The following is a 27,922-nucleotide window of genomic DNA, read 5'->3' as shown; positions in this document are numbered from 1 at the left end:
AATGTTCATTGTCGAGAGTGTGGTGCTGGAAAGGAACAGCATCCGAAGAGCAAGAGAATCGACGTTTCGGGCAAAAGCCGTTCATCAGGAATTACAGGGAATTCCTGTGTTGGGGCCTATTCCTGTGTTGTACTGTTCTCTTTCTTCTATTACCAATAAAATAAACTTGAATGATCAAAATGATTTCAACCCAGATGTGGTTAATAGGTGAATCTGACTCTGACAGTGTCATGTAAATTTCTGTGGGTTTTGGGAATCAATTCAACTCCTCAGCACAGTCTGAAAAGAAATCAAAAGCTTTGAAAATTAAAGTTCACATCATTTCTAAACTTTCTAATTTTCTCTTCAAATCGGTTTTGTATCCTGGAATAAAATCAGAAATCAAACTCGTTCTGAGGAAACGTCCATAAGACAGAGGAGCAGAAATTATACCACTCCGCCCATCGATTCTGCTCCGCCAATACGGCCGATAGGTTTTCCAATCCCATTTTCCCGCTTTCTCCCCCTAACCTTTGATTCCCTTGCTCCTCAATAACGTCTCTGTCTCTGTTTTAAATATAATCAATGGCCTGGCTTCCTCCAATGAGAGCCTTCTGTGGCAATGAATTCCACAGATTCACCACATTCTGGCGAAAGAAGTTTCTCTTTATCTCCGGACCCGAACGTTAAAGTGTGATTGCATTCCACACATGCTGTCAGACCAATTACCCAGCAATTTCTGACTTGGCTCCTGATTTCCAGCATCCGCAGTTGGCGTTTTTTTTTGTAACCTCGAAGTTTGTAAACTGACTTAGCGAAGACGTGATCTGAATGTGAGGTGTGCTCTTAGTTTTCGGTGAAATTCATCAGCTTTCAAAGTGAACGAGGTCAAGCAGTGAAACTGATGATCTTGCTGAATATTCAGCTTGTCGATTGACGATTGCCACTCATTTCATCATCAAGACCAAAGAATTGCAGAGGGGACTCGTCCTAACAAGTGACTTTTGAGCGTGCGGGCTAGTGGCGCAATGGATAACGTGTCTGACTACGGATCAGAAGATTGTAGGTTCGACTCCTACCTAGCTCGCGTGCGCTTGGAAATCACTTTAGCACACTCCTGTAAATTAACCTCAATGACAACGGAGGCGGATAACAAAAGGGCAATTTTCTCACATTAAACGAAAGAAAGTAATCAAGGAAAGCGGCAAAATAACAGATCAGCCAACAACACAGAATAAAATGAGTTAAGATGATGAGCAACGCAATTTTGATTCTGAAGGGTAAATGCCCTTTTCACTGAAAAGACATATTTCAGTCATTCCTGATGAAGGGCTTTTGCCCGAAACGTCGATTTCGCTGCTCGTTTGATGCTGCCTGAACTGCTGTGCTCTTCCAGCACCACTAATCCAGTATTTGGTTTTCAGCATCTGCAGTCATTGTTTTTACCATATTTCAATCTTTACCCAGTTCGCGCCGACATCAAACCACGATGCCATTGGACTGGATTGGACAATGTCAAAAATCACACAACACTAGGTTGTCGTCCAACAGGTTTATCTGAAAGTGCAAGAGTCCAGCGCCCCGCTCCTTCCTCAGGCAGCTAGTGTGAGAGAGTACATCGGACGCAGAATTTACAAGTAAAATATCAGAGTCATACAACTTCTGCGAACGTATTGAACAATCCTAGACAGCAAAATTGTTTTAAATTCTCGTCTGGGAAATGATCCTCAATATTTTACATTGGATTCTGGAGAATAATGTAATAATGGTCACTGCTTTATATTGGACTCTGGGGAACAATGTTCATTGTCGAGAGTGTGGTGCTGGAAAGGAACAGCATCCGAAGAGCAAGAGAATCGACGTTTCGGGCAAAAGCCGTTCATCAGGAATTACAGGGAATTCCTGTGTTGGGGCCTATTCCTGTGTTGTACTGTTCTCTTTCTTCTATTACCAATAAAGTAAACTTGAATGATCAAAATGATTTCAACCCAGATGTGGTTAATAGGTGAATCTGACTCTGACAGTGCCATGTAAATTTCTGTGGGTTTTGGGAATCAATTCAACTACTCAGCACAGTCTGAAAAGAAATCAAAAGCTTTGAAAAGTAAAGTTCACATCATTTCTAAACTTTCTAATTTTCTCTTCAAATCGGTTTTGTATCCTGGAATAAAATCAGAAATCAAACTGGTTCTGAGGAAACGTCCATAAGACAGAGGAGCAGAAATTATGCCACTCAGCCCATCGATTCTGCTCCGCCAATACGGCCGATAGGTTTTCCAATCCCATTTTCCCGCTTTCTCCCCCTAACCTTTGATTCCCTTGCTCCTCAATAACGTCTCTGTCTCTGTTTTAAATATAATCAATGGCCTGGCTTCCTCCAATGAGAGCCTTCTGTGGCAATGAATTCCACAGATTCACCACATTCTGGCGAAAGAAGTTTCTCTTTATCTCCGGACCCGAACGTTAAAGTGTGATTTCATTCCACACATGCTGTCAGACCAATTACCCAGCAATTTCTGACTTGGCTCCTGATTTCCAGCATCCGCAGTTGGCGTTTTTTTTGGTAACCTCGAAGTTTGTAAACTGACTTAGCGAAGACGTGATCTGAATGTGAGGTGTGCTCTTAGTTTTCGGTGAAATTCATCAGCTTTCAAAGTGAACGAGGTCAAGCAGTGAAACTGATGATCTTGCTGAATATTCAGCTTGTCGATTGACGATTGCCACTCATTTCATCATCAAGACCAAAGAATTGCAGAGGGGACTCGTCCTAACAAGTGACTTTTGAGCGTGCGGGCTAGTGGCGCAATGGATAACGTGTCTGACTACGGATCAGAAGATTGTAGGTTCGACTCCTACCTAGCTCGCGTGCGCTTGGAAATCACTTTAGCACACTCCTGTAAATTAACCTCAATGACAACGGAGGCGGATAACAAAAGGGCAATTTTCTCACATTAAACGAAAGAAAGTAATCAAGGAAAGCGGCAAAATAACAGATCAGCCAACAACACAGAATAAAATGAGTTAAGATGATGAGCAACGCAATTTTGATTCTGAAGGGTAAATGCCCTTTTCACTGAAAAGACATATTTCAGTCATTCCTGATGAAGGGCTTTTGCCCGAAACGTCGATTTCGCTGCTCGTTTGATGCTGCCTGAACTGCTGTGCTCTTCCAGCACCACTAATCCAGTATTTGGTTTTCAGCATCTGCAGTCATTGTTTTTACCATATTTCAATCTTTACCCAGTTCGCGCCGACATCAAACCACGATGCCATTGGACTGGATTGGACAATGTCAAAAATCACACAACACTAGGTTGTCGTCCAACAGGTTTATCTGAAAGTGCAAGAGTCCAGCGCCCCGCTCCTTCCTCAGGCAGCTAGTGTGAGAGAGTACATCGGACGCAGAATTTACAAGTAAAATATCAGAGTCATACAACTTCTGCGAACGTATTGAACAATCCTAGACAGCAAAATTGTTTTAAATTCTCGTCTGGGAAATGATCCTCAATATTTTACATTGGATTCTGGAGAATAATGTAATAATGGTCACTGCTTTATATTGGACTCTGGGGAACAATGTTCATTGTCGAGAGTGTGGTGCTGGAAAGGAACAGCATCCGAAGAGCAAGAGAATCGACGTTTCGGGCAAAAGCCGTTCATCAGGAATTACAGGGAATTCCTGTGTTGGGGCCTATTCCTGTGTTGTACTGTTCTCTTTCTTCTATTACCAATAAAGTAAACTTGAATGATCAAAATGATTTCAACCCAGATGTGGTTAATAGGTGAATCTGACTCTGACAGTGCCATGTAAATTTCTGTGGGTTTTGGGAATCAATTCAACTCCTCAGCACAGTCTGAAAAGAAATCAAAAGCTTTGAAAAGTAAAGTTCACATCATTTCTAAACTTTCTAATTTTCTCTTCAAATCGGTTTTGTATCCTGGAATAAAATCAGAAATCAAACTCGTTCTGAGGAAACGTCCATAAGACAGAGGAGCAGAAATTATACCACTCAGCCCATCGATTCTGCTCCGCCAATACGGCCGATAGGTTTTCCAATCCCATTTTCCCGCTTTCTCCCCCTAACCTTTGATTCCCTTGCTCCTCAATAACGTCTCTGTCTCTGTTTTAAATATAATCAATGGCCTGGCTTCCTCCAATGAGAGCCTTCTGTGGCAATGAATTCCACAGATTCACCACATTCTGGCGAAAGAAGTTTCTCTTTATCTCCGGACCCGAACGTTAAAGTGTGATTGCATTCCACACATGCTGTCAGACCAATTACCCAGCAATTTCTGACTTGGCTCCTGATTTCCAGCATCCGCAGTTGGCGTTTTTTTTTGTAACCTCGAAGTTTGTAAACTGACTTAGCGAAGACGTGATCTGAATGTGAGGTGTGCTCTTAGTTTTCGGTGAAATTCATCAGCTTTCAAAGTGAACGAGGTCAAGCAGTGAAACTGATGATCTTGCTGAATATTCAGCTTGTCGATTGACGATTGCCACTCATTTCATCATCAAGACCAAAGAATTGCAGAGGGGACTCGTCCTAACACGGGGCTCTTGAGCGTGCGGGCTAGTGGCGCAATGGATAACGCGTCTGACTACGGATCAGAAGATTGTAGGTTCGACTCCTACCTAGCTCGCGTGCGCTTGGAAATCACTTTAGCACACTCCTGTAAATTAACCTCAATTGCAACGGAGGCGGATAACAAAAGGGCAATTTTCTCACATTAAATGAAAGAAAGTAATCAAGGAAAGCGGCAAAATAACAGATCAGCCAACAACACAGAATAAAATGAGTTAAGATGATGAACAACGCAATTTTGATTCTGAAGGGTAAATGCCCTTTTCACTGAAAAGACATATTTCAGTCATTCCTGATGAAGGGCTTTTGCCCGAAACGTCGATTTCGCTGCTCGTTTGATGCTGCCTGAACTGCTGTGCTCTTCCAGCACCACTAATCCAGTATTTGGTTTTCAGCATCTGCAGTCATTGTTTTTACCATATTTCAATCTTTACCCAGTTCCCGCCGACATCAAACCACGATGCCATTGGACTGGATTGGACAATGTCAAAAATCACACAACACTAGGTTGTCGTCCAACAGGTTTATCTGAAAGTGCAAGAGTCCAGCGCCCCGCTCCTTCCTCAGGCAGCTAGTGTGAGAGAGTACATCGGACGCAGAATTTACAAGTAAAATATCAGAGTCATACAACTTCTGCGAACGTATTGAACAATCCTAGACAGCAAAATTGTTTTAAATTCTCGTCTGGGAAATGATCCTCAATATTTTACATTGGATTCTGGAGAATAATGTAATAATGGTCACTGCTTTATATTGGACTCTGGGGAACAATGTTCATTGTCGAGAGTGTGGTGCTGGAAAGGAACAGCATCCGAAGAGCAAGAGAATCGACGTTTCGGGCAAAAGCCGTTCATCAGGAATTACAGGGAATTCCTGTGTTGGGGCCTATTCCTGTGTTGTACTGTTCTCTTTCTTCTATTACCAATAAAATAAACTTGAATGATCAAAATGATTTCAACCCAGATGTGGTTAATAGGTGAATCTGACTCTGACAGTGTCATGTAAATTTCTGTGGGTTTTGGGAATCAATTCAACTCCTCAGCACAGTCTGAAAAGAAATCAAAAGCTTTGAAAAGTAAAGTTCACATCATTTCTAAACTTTCTAATTTTCTCTTCAAATCGGTTTTGTATCCTGGAATAAAATCAGAAATCAAACTCGTTCTGAGGAAACGTCCATAAGACAGAGGAGCAGAAATTATACCACTCCGCCCATCGATTCTGCTCCGCCAATACGGCCGATAGGTTTTCCAATCCCATTTTCCCGCTTTCTCCCCCTAACCTTTGATTCCCTTGCTCCTCAATAACGTCTCTGTCTCTGTTTTAAATATAATCAATGGCCTGGCTTCCTCCAATGAGAGCCTTCTGTGGCAATGAATTCCACAGATTCACCACATTCTGGCGAAAGAAGTTTCTCTTTATCTCCGGACCCGAACGTTAAAGTGTGATTGCATTCCACACATGCTGTCAGACCAATTACCCAGCAATTTCTGACTTGGCTCCTGATTTCCAGCATCCGCAGTTGGCGTTTTTTTTTGTAACCTCGAAGTTTGTAAACTGACTTAGCGAAGACGTGATCTGAATGTGAGGTGTGCTCTTAGTTTTCGGTGAAATTCATCAGCTTTCAAAGTGAACGAGGTCAAGCAGTGAAACTGATGATCTTGCTGAATATTCAGCTTGTCGATTGACGATTGCCACTCATTTCATCATCAAGACCAAAGAATTGCAGAGGGGACTCGTCCTAACAAGTGACTTTTGAGCGTGCGGGCTAGTGGCGCAATGGATAACGTGTCTGACTACGGATCAGAAGATTGTAGGTTCGACTCCTACCTAGCTCGCGTGCGCTTGGAAATCACTTTAGCACACTCCTGTAAATTAACCTCAATGACAACGGAGGCGGATAACAAAAGGGCAATTTTCTCACATTAAACGAAAGAAAGTAATCAAGGAAAGCGGCAAAATAACAGATCAGCCAACAACACAGAATAAAATGAGTTAAGATGATGAGCAACGCAATTTTGATTCTGAAGGGTAAATGCCCTTTTCACTGAAAAGACATATTTCAGTCATTCCTGATGAAGGGCTTTTGCCCGAAACGTCGATTTCGCTGCTCGTTTGATGCTGCCTGAACTGCTGTGCTCTTCCAGCACCACTAATCCAGTATTTGGTTTTCAGCATCTGCAGTCATTGTTTTTACCATATTTCAATCTTTACCCAGTTCGCGCCGACATCAAACCACGATGCCATTGGACTGGATTGGACAATGTCAAAAATCACACAACACTAGGTTGTCGTCCAACAGGTTTATCTGAAAGTGCAAGAGTCCAGCGCCCCGCTCCTTCCTCAGGCAGCTAGTGTGAGAGAGTACATCGGACGCAGAATTTACAAGTAAAATATCAGAGTCATACAACTTCTGCGAACGTATTGAACAATCCTAGACAGCAAAATTGTTTTAAATTCTCGTCTGGGAAATGATCCTCAATATTTTACATTGGATTCTGGAGAATAATGTAATAATGGTCACTGCTTTATATTGGACTCTGGGGAACAATGTTCATTGTCGAGAGTGTGGTGCTGGAAAGGAACAGCATCCGAAGAGCAAGAGAATCGACGTTTCGGGCAAAAGCCGTTCATCAGGAATTACAGGGAATTCCTGTGTTGGGGCCTATTCCTGTGTTGTACTGTTCTCTTTCTTCTATTACCAATAAAGTAAACTTGAATGATCAAAATGATTTCAACCCAGATGTGGTTAATAGGTGAATCTGACTCTGACAGTGCCATGTAAATTTCTGTGGGTTTTGGGAATCAATTCAACTCCTCAGCACAGTCTGAAAAGAAATCAAAAGCTTTGAAAAGTAAAGTTCACATCATTTCTAAACTTTCTAATTTTCTCTTCAAATCGGTTTTGTATCCTGGAATAAAATCAGAAATCAAACTCGTTCTGAGGAAACGTCCATAAGACAGAGGAGCAGAAATTATACCACTCCGCCCATCGATTCTGCTCCGCCAATACGGCCGATAGGTTTTCCAATCCCATTTTCCCGCTTTCTCCCCCTAACCTTTGATTCCCTTGCTCCTCAATAACGTCTCTGTCTCTGTTTTAAATATAATCAATGGCCTGGCTTCCTCCAATGAGAGCCTTCTGTGGCAATGAATTCCACAGATTCACCACATTCTGGCGAAAGAAGTTTCTCTTTATCTCCGGACCCGAACGTTAAAGTGTGATTGCATTCCACACATGCTGTCAGACCAATTACCCAGCAATTTCTGACTTGGCTCCTGATTTCCAGCATCCGCAGTTGGCGTTTTTTTTTGTAACCTCGAAGTTTGTAAACTGACTTAGCGAAGACGTGATCTGAATGTGAGGTGTGCTCTTAGTTTTCGGTGAAATTCATCAGCTTTCAAAGTGAACGAGGTCAAGCAGTGAAACTGATGATCTTGCTGAATATTCAGCTTGTCGATTGACGATTGCCACTCATTTCATCATCAAGACCAAAGAATTGCAGAGGGGACTCGTCCTAACAAGTGACTTTTGAGCGTGCGGGCTAGTGGCGCAATGGATAACGTGTCTGACTACGGATCAGAAGATTGTAGGTTCGACTCCTACCTAGCTCGCGTGCGCTTGGAAATCACTTTAGCACACTCCTGTAAATTAACCTCAATGACAACGGAGGCGGATAACAAAAGGGCAATTTTCTCACATTAAACGAAAGAAAGTAATCAAGGAAAGCGGCAAAATAACAGATCAGCCAACAACACAGAATAAAATGAGTTAAGATGATGAGCAACGCAATTTTGATTCTGAAGGGTAAATGCCCTTTTCACTGAAAAGACATATTTCAGTCATTCCTGATGAAGGGCTTTTGCCCGAAACGTCGATTTCGCTGCTCGTTTGATGCTGCCTGAACTGCTGTGCTCTTCCAGCACCACTAATCCAGTATTTGGTTTTCAGCATCTGCAGTCATTGTTTTTACCATATTTCAATCTTTACCCAGTTCGCGCCGACATCAAACCACGATGCCATTGGACTGGATTGGACAATGTCAAAAATCACACAACACTAGGTTGTCGTCCAACAGGTTTATCTGAAAGTGCAAGAGTCCAGCGCCCCGCTCCTTCCTCAGGCAGCTAGTGTGAGAGAGTACATCGGACGCAGAATTTACAAGTAAAATATCAGAGTCATACAACTTCTGCGAACGTATTGAACAATCCTAGACAGCAAAATTGTTTTAAATTCTCGTCTGGGAAATGATCCTCAATATTTTACATTGGATTCTGGAGAATAATGTAATAATGGTCACTGCTTTATATTGGACTCTGGGGAACAATGTTCATTGTCGAGAGTGTGGTGCTGGAAAGGAACAGCATCCGAAGAGCAAGAGAATCGACGTTTCGGGCAAAAGCCGTTCATCAGGAATTACAGGGAATTCCTGTGTTGGGGCCTATTCCTGTGTTGTACTGTTCTCTTTCTTCTATTACCAATAAAGTAAACTTGAATGATCAAAATGATTTCAACCCAGATGTGGTTAATAGGTGAATCTGACTCTGACAGTGCCATGTAAATTTCTGTGGGTTTTGGGAATCAATTCAACTCCTCAGCACAGTCTGAAAAGAAATCAAAAGCTTTGAAAAGTAAAGTTCACATCATTTCTAAACTTTCTAATTTTCTCTTCAAATCGGTTTTGTATCCTGGAATAAAATCAGAAATCAAACTCGTTCTGAGGAAACGTCCATAAGACAGAGGAGCAGAAATTATACCACTCAGCCCATCGATTCTGCTCCGCCAATACGGCCGATAGGTTTTCCAATCCCATTTTCCCGCTTTCTCCCCCTAACCTTTGATTCCCTTGCTCCTCAATAACGTCTCTGTCTCTGTTTTAAATATAATCAATGGCCTGGCTTCCTCCAATGAGAGCCTTCTGTGGCAATGAATTCCACAGATTCACCACATTCTGGCGAAAGAAGTTTCTCTTTATCTCCGGACCCGAACGTTAAAGTGTGATTGCATTCCACACATGCTGTCAGACCAATTACCCAGCAATTTCTGACTTGGCTCCTGATTTCCAGCATCCGCAGTTGGCGTTTTTTTTTGTAACCTCGAAGTTTGTAAACTGACTTAGCGAAGACGTGATCTGAATGTGAGGTGTGCTCTTAGTTTTCGGTGAAATTCATCAGCTTTCAAAGTGAACGAGGTCAAGCAGTGAAACTGATGATCTTGCTGAATATTCAGCTTGTCGATTGACGATTGCCACTCATTTCATCATCAAGACCAAAGAATTGCAGAGGGGACTCGTCCTAACAAGTGACTTTTGAGCGTGCGGGCTAGTGGCGCAATGGATAACGTGTCTGACTACGGATCAGAAGATTGTAGGTTCGACTCCTACCTAGCTCGCGTGCGCTTGGAAATCACTTTAGCACACTCCTGTAAATTAACCTCAATGACAACGGAGGCGGATAACAAAAGGGCAATTTTCTCACATTAAACGAAAGAAAGTAATCAAGGAAAGCGGCAAAATAACAGATCAGCCAACAACACAGAATAAAATGAGTTAAGATGATGAGCAACGCAATTTTGATTCTGAAGGGTAAATGCCCTTTTCACTGAAAAGACATATTTCAGTCATTCCTGATGAAGGGCTTTTGCCCGAAACGTCGATTTCGCTGCTCGTTTGATGCTGCCTGAACTGCTGTGCTCTTCCAGCACCACTAATCCAGTATTTGGTTTTCAGCATCTGCAGTCATTGTTTTTACCATATTTCAATCTTTACCCAGTTCGCGCCGACATCAAACCACGATGCCATTGGACTGGATTGGACAATGTCAAAAATCACACAACACTAGGTTGTCGTCCAACAGGTTTATCTGAAAGTGCAAGAGTCCAGCGCCCCGCTCCTTCCTCAGGCAGCTAGTGTGAGAGAGTACATCGGACGCAGAATTTACAAGTAAAATATCAGAGTCATACAACTTCTGCGAACGTATTGAACAATCCTAGACAGCAAAATTGTTTTAAATTCTCGTCTGGGAAATGATCCTCAATATTTTACATTGGATTCTGGAGAATAATGTAATAATGGTCACTGCTTTATATTGGACTCTGGGGAACAATGTTCATTGTCGAGAGTGTGGTGCTGGAAAGGAACAGCATCCGAAGAGCAAGAGAATCGACGTTTCGGGCAAAAGCCGTTCATCAGGAATTACAGGGAATTCCTGTGTTGGGGCCTATTCCTGTGTTGTACTGTTCTCTTTCTTCTATTACCAATAAAGTAAACTTGAATGATCAAAATGATTTCAACCCAGATGTGGTTAATAGGTGAATCTGACTCTGACAGTGCCATGTAAATTTCTGTGGGTTTTGGGAATCAATTCAACTACTCAGCACAGTCTGAAAAGAAATCAAAAGCTTTGAAAAGTAAAGTTCACATCATTTCTAAACTTTCTAATTTTCTCTTCAAATCGGTTTTGTATCCTGGAATAAAATCAGAAATCAAACTGGTTCTGAGGAAACGTCCATAAGACAGAGGAGCAGAAATTATGCCACTCAGCCCATCGATTCTGCTCCGCCAATACGGCCGATAGGTTTTCCAATCCCATTTTCCCGCTTTCTCCCCCTAACCTTTGATTCCCTTGCTCCTCAATAACGTCTCTGTCTCTGTTTTAAATATAATCAATGGCCTGGCTTCCTCCAATGAGAGCCTTCTGTGGCAATGAATTCCACAGATTCACCACATTCTGGCGAAAGAAGTTTCTCTTTATCTCCGGACCCGAACGTTAAAGTGTGATTTCATTCCACACATGCTGTCAGACCAATTACCCAGCAATTTCTGACTTGGCTCCTGATTTCCAGCATCCGCAGTTGGCGTTTTTTTTGGTAACCTCGAAGTTTGTAAACTGACTTAGCGAAGACGTGATCTGAATGTGAGGTGTGCTCTTAGTTTTCGGTGAAATTCATCAGCTTTCAAAGTGAACGAGGTCAAGCAGTGAAACTGATGATCTTGCTGAATATTCAGCTTGTCGATTGACGATTGCCACTCATTTCATCATCAAGACCAAAGAATTGCAGAGGGGACTCGTCCTAACAAGTGACTTTTGAGCGTGCGGGCTAGTGGCGCAATGGATAACGTGTCTGACTACGGATCAGAAGATTGTAGGTTCGACTCCTACCTAGCTCGCGTGCGCTTGGAAATCACTTTAGCACACTCCTGTAAATTAACCTCAATGACAACGGAGGCGGATAACAAAAGGGCAATTTTCTCACATTAAACGAAAGAAAGTAATCAAGGAAAGCGGCAAAATAACAGATCAGCCAACAACACAGAATAAAATGAGTTAAGATGATGAGCAACGCAATTTTGATTCTGAAGGGTAAATGCCCTTTTCACTGAAAAGACATATTTCAGTCATTCCTGATGAAGGGCTTTTGCCCGAAACGTCGATTTCGCTGCTCGTTTGATGCTGCCTGAACTGCTGTGCTCTTCCAGCACCACTAATCCAGTATTTGGTTTTCAGCATCTGCAGTCATTGTTTTTACCATATTTCAATCTTTACCCAGTTCGCGCCGACATCAAACCACGATGCCATTGGACTGGATTGGACAATGTCAAAAATCACACAACACTAGGTTGTCGTCCAACAGGTTTATCTGAAAGTGCAAGAGTCCAGCGCCCCGCTCCTTCCTCAGGCAGCTAGTGTGAGAGAGTACATCGGACGCAGAATTTACAAGTAAAATATCAGAGTCATACAACTTCTGCGAACGTATTGAACAATCCTAGACAGCAAAATTGTTTTAAATTCTCGTCTGGGAAATGATCCTCAATATTTTACATTGGATTCTGGAGAATAATGTAATAATGGTCACTGCTTTATATTGGACTCTGGGGAACAATGTTCATTGTCGAGAGTGTGGTGCTGGAAAGGAACAGCATCCGAAGAGCAAGAGAATCGACGTTTCGGGCAAAAGCCGTTCATCAGGAATTACAGGGAATTCCTGTGTTGGGGCCTATTCCTGTGTTGTACTGTTCTCTTTCTTCTATTACCAATAAAGTAAACTTGAATGATCAAAATGATTTCAACCCAGATGTGGTTAATAGGTGAATCTGACTCTGACAGTGCCATGTAAATTTCTGTGGGTTTTGGGAATCAATTCAACTCCTCAGCACAGTCTGAAAAGAAATCAAAAGCTTTGAAAAGTAAAGTTCACATCATTTCTAAACTTTCTAATTTTCTCTTCAAATCGGTTTTGTATCCTGGAATAAAATCAGAAATCAAACTCGTTCTGAGGAAACGTCCATAAGACAGAGGAGCAGAAATTATACCACTCAGCCCATCGATTCTGCTCCGCCAATACGGCCGATAGGTTTTCCAATCCCATTTTCCCGCTTTCTCCCCCTAACCTTTGATTCCCTTGCTCCTCAATAACGTCTCTGTCTCTGTTTTAAATATAATCAATGGCCTGGCTTCCTCCAATGAGAGCCTTCTGTGGCAATGAATTCCACAGATTCACCACATTCTGGCGAAAGAAGTTTCTCTTTATCTCCGGACCCGAACGTTAAAGTGTGATTGCATTCCACACATGCTGTCAGACCAATTACCCAGCAATTTCTGACTTGGCTCCTGATTTCCAGCATCCGCAGTTGGCGTTTTTTTTTGTAACCTCGAAGTTTGTAAACTGACTTAGCGAAGACGTGATCTGAATGTGAGGTGTGCTCTTAGTTTTCGGTGAAATTCATCAGCTTTCAAAGTGAACGAGGTCAAGCAGTGAAACTGATGATCTTGCTGAATATTCAGCTTGTCGATTGACGATTGCCACTCATTTCATCATCAAGACCAAAGAATTGCAGAGGGGACTCGTCCTAACACGGGGCTCTTGAGCGTGCGGGCTAGTGGCGCAATGGATAACGCGTCTGACTACGGATCAGAAGATTGTAGGTTCGACTCCTACCTAGCTCGCGTGCGCTTGGAAATCACTTTAGCACACTCCTGTAAATTAACCTCAATTGCAACGGAGGCGGATAACAAAAGGGCAATTTTCTCACATTAAATGAAAGAAAGTAATCAAGGAAAGCGGCAAAATAACAGATCAGCCAACAACACAGAATAAAATGAGTTAAGATGATGAACAACGCAATTTTGATTCTGAAGGGTAAATGCCCTTTTCACTGAAAAGACATATTTCAGTCATTCCTGATGAAGGGCTTTTGCCCGAAACGTCGATTTCGCTGCTCGTTTGATGCTGCCTGAACTGCTGTGCTCTTCCAGCACCACTAATCCAGTATTTGGTTTTCAGCATCTGCAGTCATTGTTTTTACCATATTTCAATCTTTACCCAGTTCCCGCCGACATCAAACCACGATGCCATTGGACTGGATTGGACAATGTCAAAAATCACACAACACTAGGTTGTCGTCCAACAGGTTTATCTGAAAGTGCAAGAGTCCAGCGCCCCGCTCCTTCCTCAGGCAGCTAGTGTGAGAGAGTACATCGGACGCAGAATTTACAAGTAAAATATCAGAGTCATACAACTTCTGCGAACGTATTGAACAATCCTAGACAGCAAAATTGTTTTAAATTCTCGTCTGGGAAATGATCCTCAATATTTTACATTGGATTCTGGAGAATAATGTAATAATGGTCACTGCTTTATATTGGACTCTGGGGAACAATGTTCATTGTCGAGAGTGTGGTGCTGGAAAGGAACAGCATCCGAAGAGCAAGAGAATCGACGTTTCGGGCAAAAGCCGTTCATCAGGAATTACAGGGAATTCCTGTGTTGGGGCCTATTCCTGTGTTGTACTGTTCTCTTTCTTCTATTACCAATAAAGTAAACTTGAATGATCAAAATGATTTCAACCCAGATGTGGTTAATAGGTGAATCTGACTCTGACAGTGCCATGTAAATTTCTGTGGGTTTTGGGAATCAATTCAACTCCTCAGCACAGTCTGAAAAGAAATCAAAAGCTTTGAAAAGTAAAGTTCACATCATTTCTAAACTTTCTAATTTTCTCTTCAAATCGGTTTTGTATCCTGGAATAAAATCAGAAATCAAACTCGTTCTGAGGAAACGTCCATAAGACAGAGGAGCAGAAATTATACCACTCAGCCCATCGATTCTGCTCCGCCAATACGGCCGATAGGTTTTCCAATCCCATTTTCCCGCTTTCTCCCCCTAACCTTTGATTCCCTTGCTCCTCAATAACGTCTCTGTCTCTGTTTTAAATATAATCAATGGCCTGGCTTCCTCCAATGAGAGCCTTCTGTGGCAATGAATTCCACAGATTCACCACATTCTGGCGAAAGAAGTTTCTCTTTATCTCCGGACCCGAACGTTAAAGTGTGATTGCATTCCACACATGCTGTCAGACCAATTACCCAGCAATTTCTGACTTGGCTCCTGATTTCCAGCATCCGCAGTTGGCGTTTTTTTTTGTAACCTCGAAGTTTGTAAACTGACTTAGCGAAGACGTGATCTGAATGTGAGGTGTGCTCTTAGTTTTCGGTGAAATTCATCAGCTTTCAAAGTGAACGAGGTCAAGCAGTGAAACTGATGATCTTGCTGAATATTCAGCTTGTCGATTGACGATTGCCACTCATTTCATCATCAAGACCAAAGAATTGCAGAGGGGACTCATCCTAACACGGGGCTCTTGAGCGTGCGGGCTAGTGGCGCAATGGATAACGCGTCTGACTACGGATCAGAAGATTGTAGGTTCGACTCCTACCTAGCTCGCGTGCGCTTGGAAATCACTTTAGCACACTCCTGTAAATTAACCTCAATTGCAACGGAGGCGGATAACAAAAGGGCAATTTTCTCACATTAAATGAAAGAAAGTAATCAAGGAAAGCGGCAAAATAACAGATCAGCCAACAACACAGAATAAAATGAGTTAAGATGATGAACAACGCAATTTTGATTCTGAAGGGTAAATGCCCTTTTCACTGAAAAGACATATTTCAGTCATTCCTGATGAAGGGCTTTTGCCCGAAACGTCGATTTCGCTGCTCGTTTGATGCTGCCTGAACTGCTGTGCTCTTCCAGCACCACTAATCCAGTATTTGGTTTTCAGCATCTGCAGTCATTGTTTTTACCATATTTCAATCTTTACCCAGTTCCCGCCGACATCAAACCACGATGCCATTGGACTGGATTGGACAATGTCAAAAATCACACAACACTAGGTTGTCGTCCAACAGGTTTATCTGAAAGTGCAAGAGTCCAGCGCCCCGCTCCTTCCTCAGGCAGCTAGTGTGAGAGAGTACATCGGACGCAGAATTTACAAGTAAAATATCAGAGTCATACAACTTCTGCGAACGTATTGAACAATCCTAGACAGCAAAATTGTTTTAAATTCTCGTCTGGGAAATGATCCTCAATATTTTACATTGGATTCTGGAGAATAATGTAATAATGGTCACTGCTTTATATTGGACTCTGGGGAACAATGTTCATTGTCGAGAGTGTGGTGCTGGAAAGGAACAGCATCCGAAGAGCAAGAGAATCGACGTTTCGGGCAAAAGCCGTTCATCAGGAATTACAGGGAATTCCTGTGTTGGGGCCTATTCCTGTGTTGTACTGTTCTCTTTCTTCTATTACCAATAAAGTAAACTTGAATGATCAAAATGATTTCAACCCAGATGTGGTTAATAGGTGAATCTGACTCTGACAGTGCCATGTAAATTTCTGTGGGTTTTGGGAATCAATTCAACTCCTCAGCACAGTCTGAAAAGAAATCAAAAGCTTTGAAAAGTAAAGTTCACATCATTTCTAAACTTTCTAATTTTCTCTTCAAATCGGTTTTGTATCCTGGAATAAAATCAGAAATCAAACTCGTTCTGAGGAAACGTCCATAAGACAGAGGAGCAGAAATTATACCACTCAGCCCATCGATTCTGCTCCGCCAATACGGCCGATAGGTTTTCCAATCCCATTTTCCCGCTTTCTCCCCCTAACCTTTGATTCCCTTGCTCCTCAATAACGTCTCTGTCTCTGTTTTAAATATAATCAATGGCCTGGCTTCCTCCAATGAGAGCCTTCTGTGGCAATGAATTCCACAGATTCACCACATTCTGGCGAAAGAAGTTTCTCTTTATCTCCGGACCCGAACGTTAAAGTGTGATTGCATTCCACACATGCTGTCAGACCAATTACCCAGCAATTTCTGACTTGGCTCCTGATTTCCAGCATCCGCAGTTGGCGTTTTTTTTTGTAACCTCGAAGTTTGTAAACTGACTTAGCGAAGACGTGATCTGAATGTGAGGTGTGCTCTTAGTTTTCGGTGAAATTCATCAGCTTTCAAAGTGAACGAGGTCAAGCAGTGAAACTGATGATCTTGCTGAATATTCAGCTTGTCGATTGACGATTGCCACTCATTTCATCATCAAGACCAAAGAATTGCAGAGGGGACTCATCCTAACACGGGGCTCTTGAGCGTGCGGGCTAGTGGCGCAATGGATAACGCGTCTGACTACGGATCAGAAGATTGTAGGTTCGACTCCTACCTAGCTCGCGTGCGCTTGGAAATCACTTTAGCACACTCCTGTAAATTAACCTCAATTGCAACGGAGGCGGATAACAAAAGGGCAATTTTCTCACATTAAATGAAAGAAAGTAATCAAGGAAAGCGGCAAAATAACAGATCAGCCAACAACACAGAATAAAATGAGTTAAGATGATGAACAACGCAATTTTGATTCTGAAGGGTAAATGCCCTTTTCACTGAAAAGACATATTTCAGTCATTCCTGATGAAGGGCTTTTGCCCGAAACGTCGATTTCGCTGCTCGTTTGATGCTGCCTGAACTGCTGTGCTCTTCCAGCACCACTAATCCAGTATTTGGTTTTCAGCATCTGCAGTCATTGTTTTTACCATATTTCAATCTTTACCCAGTTCCCGCCGACATCAAACCACGATGCCATTGGACTGGATTGGACAATGTCAAAAATCACACAACACTAGGTTGTCGTCCAACAGGTTTATCTGAAAGTGCAAGAGTCCAGCGCCCCGCTCCTTCCTCAGGCAGCTAGTGTGAGAGAGTACATCGGACGCAGAATTTACAAGTAAAATATCAGAGTCATACAACTTCTGCGAACGTATTGAACAATCCTAGACAGCAAAATTGTTTTAAATTCTCGTCTGGGAAATGATCCTCAATATTTTACATTGGATTCTGGAGAATAATGTAATAATGGTCACTGCTTTATATTGGACTCTGGGGAACAATGTTCATTGTCGAGAGTGTGGTGCTGGAAAGGAACAGCATCCGAAGAGCAAGAGAATCGACGTTTCGGGCAAAAGCCGTTCATCAGGAATTACAGGGAATTCCTGTGTTGGGGCCTATTCCTGTGTTGTACTGTTCTCTTTCTTCTATTACCAATAAAATAAACTTGAATGATCAAAATGATTTCAACCCAGATGTGGTTAATAGGTGAATCTGACTCTGACAGTGTCATGTAAATTTCTGTGGGTTTTGGGAATCAATTCAACTCCTCAGCACAGTCTGAAAAGAAATCAAAAGCTTTGAAAAGTAAAGTTCACATCATTTCTAAACTTTCTAATTTTCTCTTCAAATCGGTTTTGTATCCTGGAATAAAATCAGAAATCAAACTCGTTCTGAGGAAACGTCCATAAGACAGAGGAGCAGAAATTATACCACTCCGCCCATCGATTCTGCTCCGCCAATACGGCCGATAGGTTTTCCAATCCCATTTTCCCGCTTTCTCCCCCTAACCTTTGATTCCCTTGCTCCTCAATAACGTCTCTGTCTCTGTTTTAAATATAATCAATGGCCTGGCTTCCTCCAATGAGAGCCTTCTGTGGCAATGAATTCCACAGATTCACCACATTCTGGCGAAAGAAGTTTCTCTTTATCTCCGGACCCGAACGTTAAAGTGTGATTGCATTCCACACATGCTGTCAGACCAATTACCCAGCAATTTCTGACTTGGCTCCTGATTTCCAGCATCCGCAGTTGGCGTTTTTTTTTGTAACCTCGAAGTTTGTAAACTGACTTAGCGAAGACGTGATCTGAATGTGAGGTGTGCTCTTAGTTTTCGGTGAAATTCATCAGCTTTCAAAGTGAACGAGGTCAAGCAGTGAAACTGATGATCTTGCTGAATATTCAGCTTGTCGATTGACGATTGCCACTCATTTCATCATCAAGACCAAAGAATTGCAGAGGGGACTCGTCCTAACAAGTGACTTTTGAGCGTGCGGGCTAGTGGCGCAATGGATAACGTGTCTGACTACGGATCAGAAGATTGTAGGTTCGACTCCTACCTAGCTCGCGTGCGCTTGGAAATCACTTTAGCACACTCCTGTAAATTAACCTCAATGACAACGGAGGCGGATAACAAAAGGGCAATTTTCTCACATTAAACGAAAGAAAGTAATCAAGGAAAGCGGCAAAATAACAGATCAGCCAACAACACAGAATAAAATGAGTTAAGATGATGAGCAACGCAATTTTGATTCTGAAGGGTAAATGCCCTTTTCACTGAAAAGACATATTTCAGTCATTCCTGATGAAGGGCTTTTGCCCGAAACGTCGATTTCGCTGCTCGTTTGATGCTGCCTGAACTGCTGTGCTCTTCCAGCACCACTAATCCAGTATTTGGTTTTCAGCATCTGCAGTCATTGTTTTTACCATATTTCAATCTTTACCCAGTTCGCGCCGACATCAAACCACGATGCCATTGGACTGGATTGGACAATGTCAAAAATCACACAACACTAGGTTGTCGTCCAACAGGTTTATCTGAAAGTGCAAGAGTCCAGCGCCCCGCTCCTTCCTCAGGCAGCTAGTGTGAGAGAGTACATCGGACGCAGAATTTACAAGTAAAATATCAGAGTCATACAACTTCTGCGAACGTATTGAACAATCCTAGACAGCAAAATTGTTTTAAATTCTCGTCTGGGAAATGATCCTCAATATTTTACATTGGATTCTGGAGAATAATGTAATAATGGTCACTGCTTTATATTGGACTCTGGGGAACAATGTTCATTGTCGAGAGTGTGGTGCTGGAAAGGAACAGCATCCGAAGAGCAAGAGAATCGACGTTTCGGGCAAAAGCCGTTCATCAGGAATTACAGGGAATTCCTGTGTTGGGGCCTATTCCTGTGTTGTACTGTTCTCTTTCTTCTATTACCAATAAAGTAAACTTGAATGATCAAAATGATTTCAACCCAGATGTGGTTAATAGGTGAATCTGACTCTGACAGTGCCATGTAAATTTCTGTGGGTTTTGGGAATCAATTCAACTACTCAGCACAGTCTGAAAAGAAATCAAAAGCTTTGAAAAGTAAAGTTCACATCATTTCTAAACTTTCTAATTTTCTCTTCAAATCGGTTTTGTATCCTGGAATAAAATCAGAAATCAAACTGGTTCTGAGGAAACGTCCATAAGACAGAGGAGCAGAAATTATGCCACTCAGCCCATCGATTCTGCTCCGCCAATACGGCCGATAGGTTTTCCAATCCCATTTTCCCGCTTTCTCCCCCTAACCTTTGATTCCCTTGCTCCTCAATAACGTCTCTGTCTCTGTTTTAAATATAATCAATGGCCTGGCTTCCTCCAATGAGAGCCTTCTGTGGCAATGAATTCCACAGATTCACCACATTCTGGCGAAAGAAGTTTCTCTTTATCTCCGGACCCGAACGTTAAAGTGTGATTTCATTCCACACATGCTGTCAGACCAATTACCCAGCAATTTCTGACTTGGCTCCTGATTTCCAGCATCCGCAGTTGGCGTTTTTTTTGGTAACCTCGAAGTTTGTAAACTGACTTAGCGAAGACGTGATCTGAATGTGAGGTGTGCTCTTAGTTTTCGGTGAAATTCATCAGCTTTCAAAGTGAACGAGGTCAAGCAGTGAAACTGATGATCTTGCTGAATATTCAGCTTGTCGATTGACGATTGCCACTCATTTCATCATCAAGACCAAAGAATTGCAGAGGGGACTCGTCCTAACAAGTGACTTTTGAGCGTGCGGGCTAGTGGCGCAATGGATAACGTGTCTGACTACGGATCAGAAGATTGTAGGTTCGACTCCTACCTAGCTCGCGTGCGCTTGGAAATCACTTTAGCACACTCCTGTAAATTAACCTCAATGACAACGGAGGCGGATAACAAAAGGGCAATTTTCTCACATTAAACGAAAGAAAGTAATCAAGGAAAGCGGCAAAATAACAGATCAGCCAACAACACAGAATAAAATGAGTTAAGATGATGAGCAACGCAATTTTGATTCTGAAGGGTAAATGCCCTTTTCACTGAAAAGACATATTTCAGTCATTCCTGATGAAGGGCTTTTGCCCGAAACGTCGATTTCGCTGCTCGTTTGATGCTGCCTGAACTGCTGTGCTCTTCCAGCACCACTAATCCAGTATTTGGTTTTCAGCATCTGCAGTCATTGTTTTTACCATATTTCAATCTTTACCCAGTTCGCGCCGACATCAAACCACGATGCCATTGGACTGGATTGGACAATGTCAAAAATCACACAACACTAGGTTGTCGTCCAACAGGTTTATCTGAAAGTGCAAGAGTCCAGCGCCCCGCTCCTTCCTCAGGCAGCTAGTGTGAGAGAGTACATCGGACGCAGAATTTACAAGTAAAATATCAGAGTCATACAACTTCTGCGAACGTATTGAACAATCCTAGACAGCAAAATTGTTTTAAATTCTCGTCTGGGAAATGATCCTCAATATTTTACATTGGATTCTGGAGAATAATGTAATAATGGTCACTGCTTTATATTGGACTCTGGGGAACAATGTTCATTGTCGAGAGTGTGGTGCTGGAAAGGAACAGCATCCGAAGAGCAAGAGAATCGACGTTTCGGGCAAAAGCCGTTCATCAGGAATTACAGGGAATTCCTGTGTTGGGGCCTATTCCTGTGTTGTACTGTTCTCTTTCTTCTATTACCAATAAAGTAAACTTGAATGATCAAAATGATTTCAACCCAGATGTGGTTAATAGGTGAATCTGACTCTGACAGTGCCATGTAAATTTCTGTGGGTTTTGGGAATCAATTCAACTCCTCAGCACAGTCTGAAAAGAAATCAAAAGCTTTGAAAAGTAAAGTTCACATCATTTCTAAACTTTCTAATTTTCTCTTCAAATCGGTTTTGTATCCTGGAATAAAATCAGAAATCAAACTCGTTCTGAGGAAACGTCCATAAGACAGAGGAGCAGAAATTATACCACTCAGCCCATCGATTCTGCTCCGCCAATACGGCCGATAGGTTTTCCAATCCCATTTTCCCGCTTTCTCCCCCTAACCTTTGATTCCCTTGCTCCTCAATAACGTCTCTGTCTCTGTTTTAAATATAATCAATGGCCTGGCTTCCTCCAATGAGAGCCTTCTGTGGCAATGAATTCCACAGATTCACCACATTCTGGCGAAAGAAGTTTCTCTTTATCTCCGGACCCGAACGTTAAAGTGTGATTGCATTCCACACATGCTGTCAGACCAATTACCCAGCAATTTCTGACTTGGCTCCTGATTTCCAGCATCCGCAGTTGGCGTTTTTTTTTGTAACCTCGAAGTTTGTAAACTGACTTAGCGAAGACGTGATCTGAATGTGAGGTGTGCTCTTAGTTTTCGGTGAAATTCATCAGCTTTCAAAGTGAACGAGGTCAAGCAGTGAAACTGATGATCTTGCTGAATATTCAGCTTGTCGATTGACGATTGCCACTCATTTCATCATCAAGACCAAAGAATTGCAGAGGGGACTCGTCCTAACACGGGGCTCTTGAGCGTGCGGGCTAGTGGCGCAATGGATAACGCGTCTGACTACGGATCAGAAGATTGTAGGTTCGACTCCTACCTAGCGCGCGTGCGCTTGGAAATCACTTTAGCACACTCCTGTAAATTAACCTCAATTGCAACGGAGGCGGATAACAAAAGGGCAATTTTCTCACATTAAATGAAAGAAAGTAATCAAGGAAAGCGGCAAAATAACAGATCAGCCAACAACACAGAATAAAATGAGTTAAGATGATGAACAACGCAATTTTGATTCTGAAGGGTAAATGCCCTTTTCACTGAAAAGACATATTTCAGTCATTCCTGATGAAGGGCTTTTGCCCGAAACGTCGATTTCGCTGCTCGTTTGATGCTGCCTGAACTGCTGTGCTCTTCCAGCACCACTAATCCAGTATTTGGTTTTCAGCATCTGCAGTCATTGTTTTTACCATATTTCAATCTTTACCCAGTTCCCGCCGACATCAAACCACGATGCCATTGGACTGGATTGGACAATGTCAAAAATCACACAACACTAGGTTGTCGTCCAACAGGTTTATCTGAAAGTGCAAGAGTCCAGCGCCCCGCTCCTTCCTCAGGCAGCTAGTGTGAGAGAGTACATCGGACGCAGAATTTACAAGTAAAATATCAGAGTCATACAACTTCTGCGAACGTATTGAACAATCCTAGACAGCAAAATTGTTTTAAATTCTCGTCTGGGAAATGATCCTCAATATTTTACATTGGATTCTGGAGAATAATGTAATAATGGTCACTGCTTTATATTGGACTCTGGGGAACAATGTTCATTGTCGAGAGTGTGGTGCTGGAAAGGAACAGCATCCGAAGAGCAAGAGAATCGACGTTTCGGGCAAAAGCCGTTCATCAGGAATTACAGGGAATTCCTGTGTTGGGGCCTATTCCTGTGTTGTACTGTTCTCTTTCTTCTATTACCAATAAAATAAACTTGAATGATCAAAATGATTTCAACCCAGATGTGGTTAATAGGTGAATCTGACTCTGACAGTGTCATGTAAATTTCTGTGGGTTTTGGGAATCAATTCAACTCCTCAGCACAGTCTGAAAAGAAATCAAAAGCTTTGAAAAGTAAAGTTCACATCATTTCTAAACTTTCTAATTTTCTCTTCAAATCGGTTTTGTATCCTGGAATAAAATCAGAAATCAAACTCGTTCTGAGGAAACGTCCATAAGACAGAGGAGCAGAAATTATACCACTCCGCCCATCGATTCTGCTCCGCCAATACGGCCGATAGGTTTTCCAATCCCATTTTCCCGCTTTCTCCCCCTAACCTTTGATTCCCTTGCTCCTCAATAACGTCTCTGTCTCTGTTTTAAATATAATCAATGGCCTGGCTTCCTCCAATGAGAGCCTTCTGTGGCAATGAATTCCACAGATTCACCACATTCTGGCGAAAGAAGTTTCTCTTTATCTCCGGACCCGAACGTTAAAGTGTGATTGCATTCCACACATGCTGTCAGACCAATTACCCAGCAATTTCTGACTTGGCTCCTGATTTCCAGCATCCGCAGTTGGCGTTTTTTTTTGTAACCTCGAAGTTTGTAAACTGACTTAGCGAAGACGTGATCTGAATGTGAGGTGTGCTCTTAGTTTTCGGTGAAATTCATCAGCTTTCAAAGTGAACGAGGTCAAGCAGTGAAACTGATGATCTTGCTGAATATTCAGCTTGTCGATTGACGATTGCCACTCATTTCATCATCAAGACCAAAGAATTGCAGAGGGGACTCGTCCTAACACGTGGCTCTTGGGCGTGCGGGCTAGTGGCGCAATGGATAACGCGTCTGACTACGGATCAGAAGATTGTAGGTTCGACTCCTACCTAGCTCGCGTGCGCTTGGAAATCACTTTAGCACACTCCTGTAAATTAACCTCAATTGCAACGGAGGCGGATAACAAAAGGGCAATTTTCTCACATTAAATGAAAGAAAGTAATCAAGGAAAGCGGCAAAATAACAGATCAGCCAACAACACAGAATAAAATGAGTTAAGATGATGAACAACGCAACTTTGATTCTGAAGGGTAAATGCCCTTTTCACTGAAAAGACATATTTCAGTCATTCCTGATGAAGGGCTTTTGCCCGAAACGTCGATTTCGCTGCTCGTTTGATGCTGCCTGAACTGCTGTGCTCTTCCAGCACCACTAATCCAGTATTTGGTTTTCAGCATCTGCAGTCATTGTTTTTACCATATTTCAATCTTTACCCAGTTCCCGCCGACATCAAACCACGATGCCATTGGACTGGATTGGACAATGTCAAAAATCACACAACACTAGGTTGTCGTCCAACAGGTTTATCTGAAAGTGCAAGAGTCCAGCGCCCCGCTCCTTCCTCAGGCAGCTAGTGTGAGAGAGTACATCAGACGCAGAATTTACAAGTAAAATATCAGAGTCATACAACTTCTGCGAACGTATTGAACAATCCTAGACAGCAAAATTGTTTTAAATTCTCGTCTGGGAAATGATCCTCAATATTTTACATTGGATTCTGGAGAATAATGTAATAATGGTCACTGCTTTATATTGGACTCTGGGGAACAATGTTCATTGTCGAGAGTGTGGTGCTGGAAAGGAACAGCATCCGAAGAGCAAGAGAATCGACGTTTCGGGCAAAAGCCGTTCATCAGGAATTACAGGGAATTCCTGTGTTGGGGCCTATTCCTGTGTTGTACTGTTCTCTTTCTTCTATTACCAATAAAGTAAACTTGAATGATCAAAATGATTTCAACCCAGATGTGGTTAATAGGTGAATCTGACTCTGACAGTGCCATGTAAATTTCTGTGGGTTTTGGGAATCAATTCAACTCCTCAGCACAGTCTGAAAAGAAATCAAAAGCTTTGAAAAGTAAAGTTCACATCATTTCTAAACTTTCTAATTTTCTCTTCAAATCGGTTTTGTATCCTGGAATAAAATCAGAAATCAAACTCGTTCTGAGGAAACGTCCATAAGACAGAGGAGCAGAAATTATACCACTCAGCCCATCGATTCTGCTCCGCCAATACGGCCGATAGGTTTTCCAATCCCATTTTCCCGCTTTCTCCCCCTAACCTTTGATTCCCTTGCTCCTCAATAACGTCTCTGTCTCTGTTTTAAATATAATCAATGGCCTGGCTTCCTCCAATGAGAGCCTTCTGTGGCAATGAATTCCACAGATTCACCACATTCTGGCGAAAGAAGTTTCTCTTTATCTCCGGACCCGAACGTTAAAGTGTGATTGCATTCCACACATGCTGTCAGACCAATTACCCAGCAATTTCTGACTTGGCTCCTGATTTCCAGCATCCGCAGTTGGCGTTTTTTTTTGTAACCTCGAAGTTTGTAAACTGACTTAGCGAAGACGTGATCTGAATGTGAGGTGTGCTCTTAGTTTTCGGTGAAATTCATCAGCTTTCAAAGTGAACGAGGTCAAGCAGTGAAACTGATGATCTTGCTGAATATTCAGCTTGTCGATTGACGATTGCCACTCATTTCATCATCAAGACCAAAGAATTGCAGAGGGGACTCGTCCTAACACGTGGCTCTTGGGCGTGCGGGCTAGTGGCGCAATGGATAACGCGTCTGACTACGGATCAGAAGATTGTAGGTTCGACTCCTACCTAGCTCGCGTGCGCTTGGAAATCACTTTAGCACACTCCTGTAAATTAACCTCAATTGCAACGGAGGCGGATAACAAAAGGGCAATTTTCTCACATTAAATGAAAGAAAGTAATCAAGGAAAGCGGCAAAATAACAGATCAGCCAACAACACAGAATAAAATGAGTTAAGATGATGAACAACGCAACTTTGATTCTGAAGGGTAAATGCCCTTTTCACTGAAAAGACATATTTCAGTCATTCCTGATGAAGGGCTTTTGCCCGAAACGTCGATTTCGCTGCTCGTTTGATGCTGCCTGAACTGCTGTGCTCTTCCAGCACCACTAATCCAGTATTTGGTTTTCAGCATCTGCAGTCATTGTTTTTACCATATTTCAATCTTTACCCAGTTCCCGCCGACATCAAACCACGATGCCATTGGACTGGATTGGACAATGTCAAAAATCACACAACACTAGGTTGTCGTCCAACAGGTTTATCTGAAAGTGCAAGAGTCCAGCGCCCCGCTCCTTCCTCAGGCAGCTAGTGTGAGAGAGTACATCAGACGCAGAATTTACAAGTAAAATATCAGAGTCATACAACTTCTGCGAACGTATTGAACAATCCTAGACAGCAAAATTGTTTTAAATTCTCGTCTGGGAAATGATCCTCAATATTTTACATTGGATTCTGGAGAATAATGTAATAATGGTCACTGCTTTATATTGGACTCTGGGGAACAATGTTCATTGTCGAGAGTGTGGTGCTGGAAAGGAACAGCATCCGAAGAGCAAGAGAATCGACGTTTCGGGCAAAAGCCGTTCATCAGGAATTACAGGGAATTCCTGTGTTGGGGCCTATTCCTGTGTTGTACTGTTCTCTTTCTTCTATTACCAATAAAGTAAACTTGAATGATCAAAATGATTTCAACCCAGATGTGGTTAATAGGTGAATCTGACTCTGACAGTGCCATGTAAATTTCTGTGGGTTTTGGGAATCAATTCAACTCCTCAGCACAGTCTGAAAAGAAATCAAAAGCTTTGAAAAGTAAAGTTCACATCATTTCTAAACTTTCTAATTTTCTCTTCAAATCGGTTTTGTATCCTGGAATAAAATCAGAAATCAAACTCGTTCTGAGGAAACGTCCATAAGACAGAGGAGCAGAAATTATACCACTCAGCCCATCGATTCTGCTCCGCCAATACGGCCGATAGGTTTTCCAATCCCATTTTCCCGCTTTCTCCCCCTAACCTTTGATTCCCTTGCTCCTCAATAACGTCTCTGTCTCTGTTTTAAATATAATCAATGGCCTGGCTTCCTCCAATGAGAGCCTTCTGTGGCAATGAATTCCACAGATTCACCACATTCTGGCGAAAGAAGTTTCTCTTTATCTCCGGACCCGAACGTTAAAGTGTGATTGCATTCCACACATGCTGTCAGACCAATTACCCAGCAATTTCTGACTTGGCTCCTGATTTCCAGCATCCGCAGTTGGCGTTTTTTTTTGTAACCTCGAAGTTTGTAAACTGACTTAGCGAAGACGTGATCTGAATGTGAGGTGTGCTCTTAGTTTTCGGTGAAATTCATCAGCTTTCAAAGTGAACGAGGTCAAGCAGTGAAACTGATGATCTTGCTGAATATTCAGCTTGTCGATTGACGATTGCCACTCATTTCATCATCAAGACCAAAGAATTGCAGAGGGGACTCGTCCTAACACGGGGCTCTTGAGCGTGCGGGCTAGTGGCGCAATGGATAACGCGTCTGACTACGGATCAGAAGATTGTAGGTTCGACTCCTACCTAGCTCGCGTGCGCTTGGAAATCACTTTAGCACACTCCTGTAAATTAACCTCAATTGCAACGGAGGCGGATAACAAAAGGGCAATTTTCTCACATTAAATGAAAGAAAGTAATCAAGGAAAGCGGCAAAATAACAGATCAGCCAACAACACAGAATAAAATGAGTTAAGATGATGAACAACGCAACTTTGATTCTGAAGGGTAAATGC

General features: G+C 42.3%; 16 non-coding genes across 16 annotated transcripts; all 16 read left to right on the top strand.

Moving 5' to 3' along the window:
* Nucleotides 1-993: 993 nt before the first annotated feature.
* Nucleotides 994-1,066, top strand: trnar-acg (transfer RNA arginine (anticodon ACG)). Its single transcript has one exon. It is a non-coding gene; the product is annotated as a tRNA-Arg (tRNA).
* Nucleotides 1,067-2,770: 1,704 nt separating this feature from the next.
* On the top strand, nucleotides 2,771-2,843 carry trnar-acg (transfer RNA arginine (anticodon ACG)). Its single transcript has one exon. It is a non-coding gene; the product is annotated as a tRNA-Arg (tRNA).
* A 1,704-nt stretch (nucleotides 2,844-4,547) lies between these two features.
* trnar-acg (transfer RNA arginine (anticodon ACG)) lies at nucleotides 4,548-4,620 on the top strand. The gene has a single exon. It is a non-coding gene; the product is annotated as a tRNA-Arg (tRNA).
* Nucleotides 4,621-6,324: 1,704 nt separating this feature from the next.
* trnar-acg (transfer RNA arginine (anticodon ACG)) lies at nucleotides 6,325-6,397 on the top strand. Its single transcript has one exon. It is a non-coding gene; the product is annotated as a tRNA-Arg (tRNA).
* Nucleotides 6,398-8,101: 1,704 nt separating this feature from the next.
* Nucleotides 8,102-8,174, top strand: trnar-acg (transfer RNA arginine (anticodon ACG)). Its single transcript has one exon. It is a non-coding gene; the product is annotated as a tRNA-Arg (tRNA).
* A 1,704-nt stretch (nucleotides 8,175-9,878) lies between these two features.
* trnar-acg (transfer RNA arginine (anticodon ACG)) lies at nucleotides 9,879-9,951 on the top strand. Its single transcript has one exon. It is a non-coding gene; the product is annotated as a tRNA-Arg (tRNA).
* Nucleotides 9,952-11,655: 1,704 nt separating this feature from the next.
* Nucleotides 11,656-11,728, top strand: trnar-acg (transfer RNA arginine (anticodon ACG)). The gene has a single exon. It is a non-coding gene; the product is annotated as a tRNA-Arg (tRNA).
* A 1,704-nt stretch (nucleotides 11,729-13,432) lies between these two features.
* trnar-acg (transfer RNA arginine (anticodon ACG)) lies at nucleotides 13,433-13,505 on the top strand. Its single transcript has one exon. It is a non-coding gene; the product is annotated as a tRNA-Arg (tRNA).
* Nucleotides 13,506-15,209: 1,704 nt separating this feature from the next.
* trnar-acg (transfer RNA arginine (anticodon ACG)) lies at nucleotides 15,210-15,282 on the top strand. The gene has a single exon. It is a non-coding gene; the product is annotated as a tRNA-Arg (tRNA).
* A 1,704-nt stretch (nucleotides 15,283-16,986) lies between these two features.
* trnar-acg (transfer RNA arginine (anticodon ACG)) lies at nucleotides 16,987-17,059 on the top strand. Its single transcript has one exon. It is a non-coding gene; the product is annotated as a tRNA-Arg (tRNA).
* Nucleotides 17,060-18,763: 1,704 nt separating this feature from the next.
* On the top strand, nucleotides 18,764-18,836 carry trnar-acg (transfer RNA arginine (anticodon ACG)). Its single transcript has one exon. It is a non-coding gene; the product is annotated as a tRNA-Arg (tRNA).
* Nucleotides 18,837-20,540: 1,704 nt separating this feature from the next.
* trnar-acg (transfer RNA arginine (anticodon ACG)) lies at nucleotides 20,541-20,613 on the top strand. The gene has a single exon. It is a non-coding gene; the product is annotated as a tRNA-Arg (tRNA).
* A 1,704-nt stretch (nucleotides 20,614-22,317) lies between these two features.
* On the top strand, nucleotides 22,318-22,390 carry trnar-acg (transfer RNA arginine (anticodon ACG)). Its single transcript has one exon. It is a non-coding gene; the product is annotated as a tRNA-Arg (tRNA).
* A 1,704-nt stretch (nucleotides 22,391-24,094) lies between these two features.
* trnar-acg (transfer RNA arginine (anticodon ACG)) lies at nucleotides 24,095-24,167 on the top strand. The gene has a single exon. It is a non-coding gene; the product is annotated as a tRNA-Arg (tRNA).
* A 1,704-nt stretch (nucleotides 24,168-25,871) lies between these two features.
* On the top strand, nucleotides 25,872-25,944 carry trnar-acg (transfer RNA arginine (anticodon ACG)). Its single transcript has one exon. It is a non-coding gene; the product is annotated as a tRNA-Arg (tRNA).
* Nucleotides 25,945-27,648: 1,704 nt separating this feature from the next.
* On the top strand, nucleotides 27,649-27,721 carry trnar-acg (transfer RNA arginine (anticodon ACG)). Its single transcript has one exon. It is a non-coding gene; the product is annotated as a tRNA-Arg (tRNA).
* The last annotated feature ends 201 nt before the right edge of the window (nucleotides 27,722-27,922 follow it).

Source organism: Chiloscyllium punctatum, chromosome 31 (genome assembly GCF_047496795.1).
Source record: "Chiloscyllium punctatum isolate Juve2018m chromosome 31, sChiPun1.3, whole genome shotgun sequence".
In the NCBI taxonomy this organism is placed as follows: domain Eukaryota; kingdom Metazoa; phylum Chordata; class Chondrichthyes; order Orectolobiformes; family Hemiscylliidae; genus Chiloscyllium; species Chiloscyllium punctatum.
This window is presented reverse-complemented; position numbering and strand designations above follow the sequence as displayed.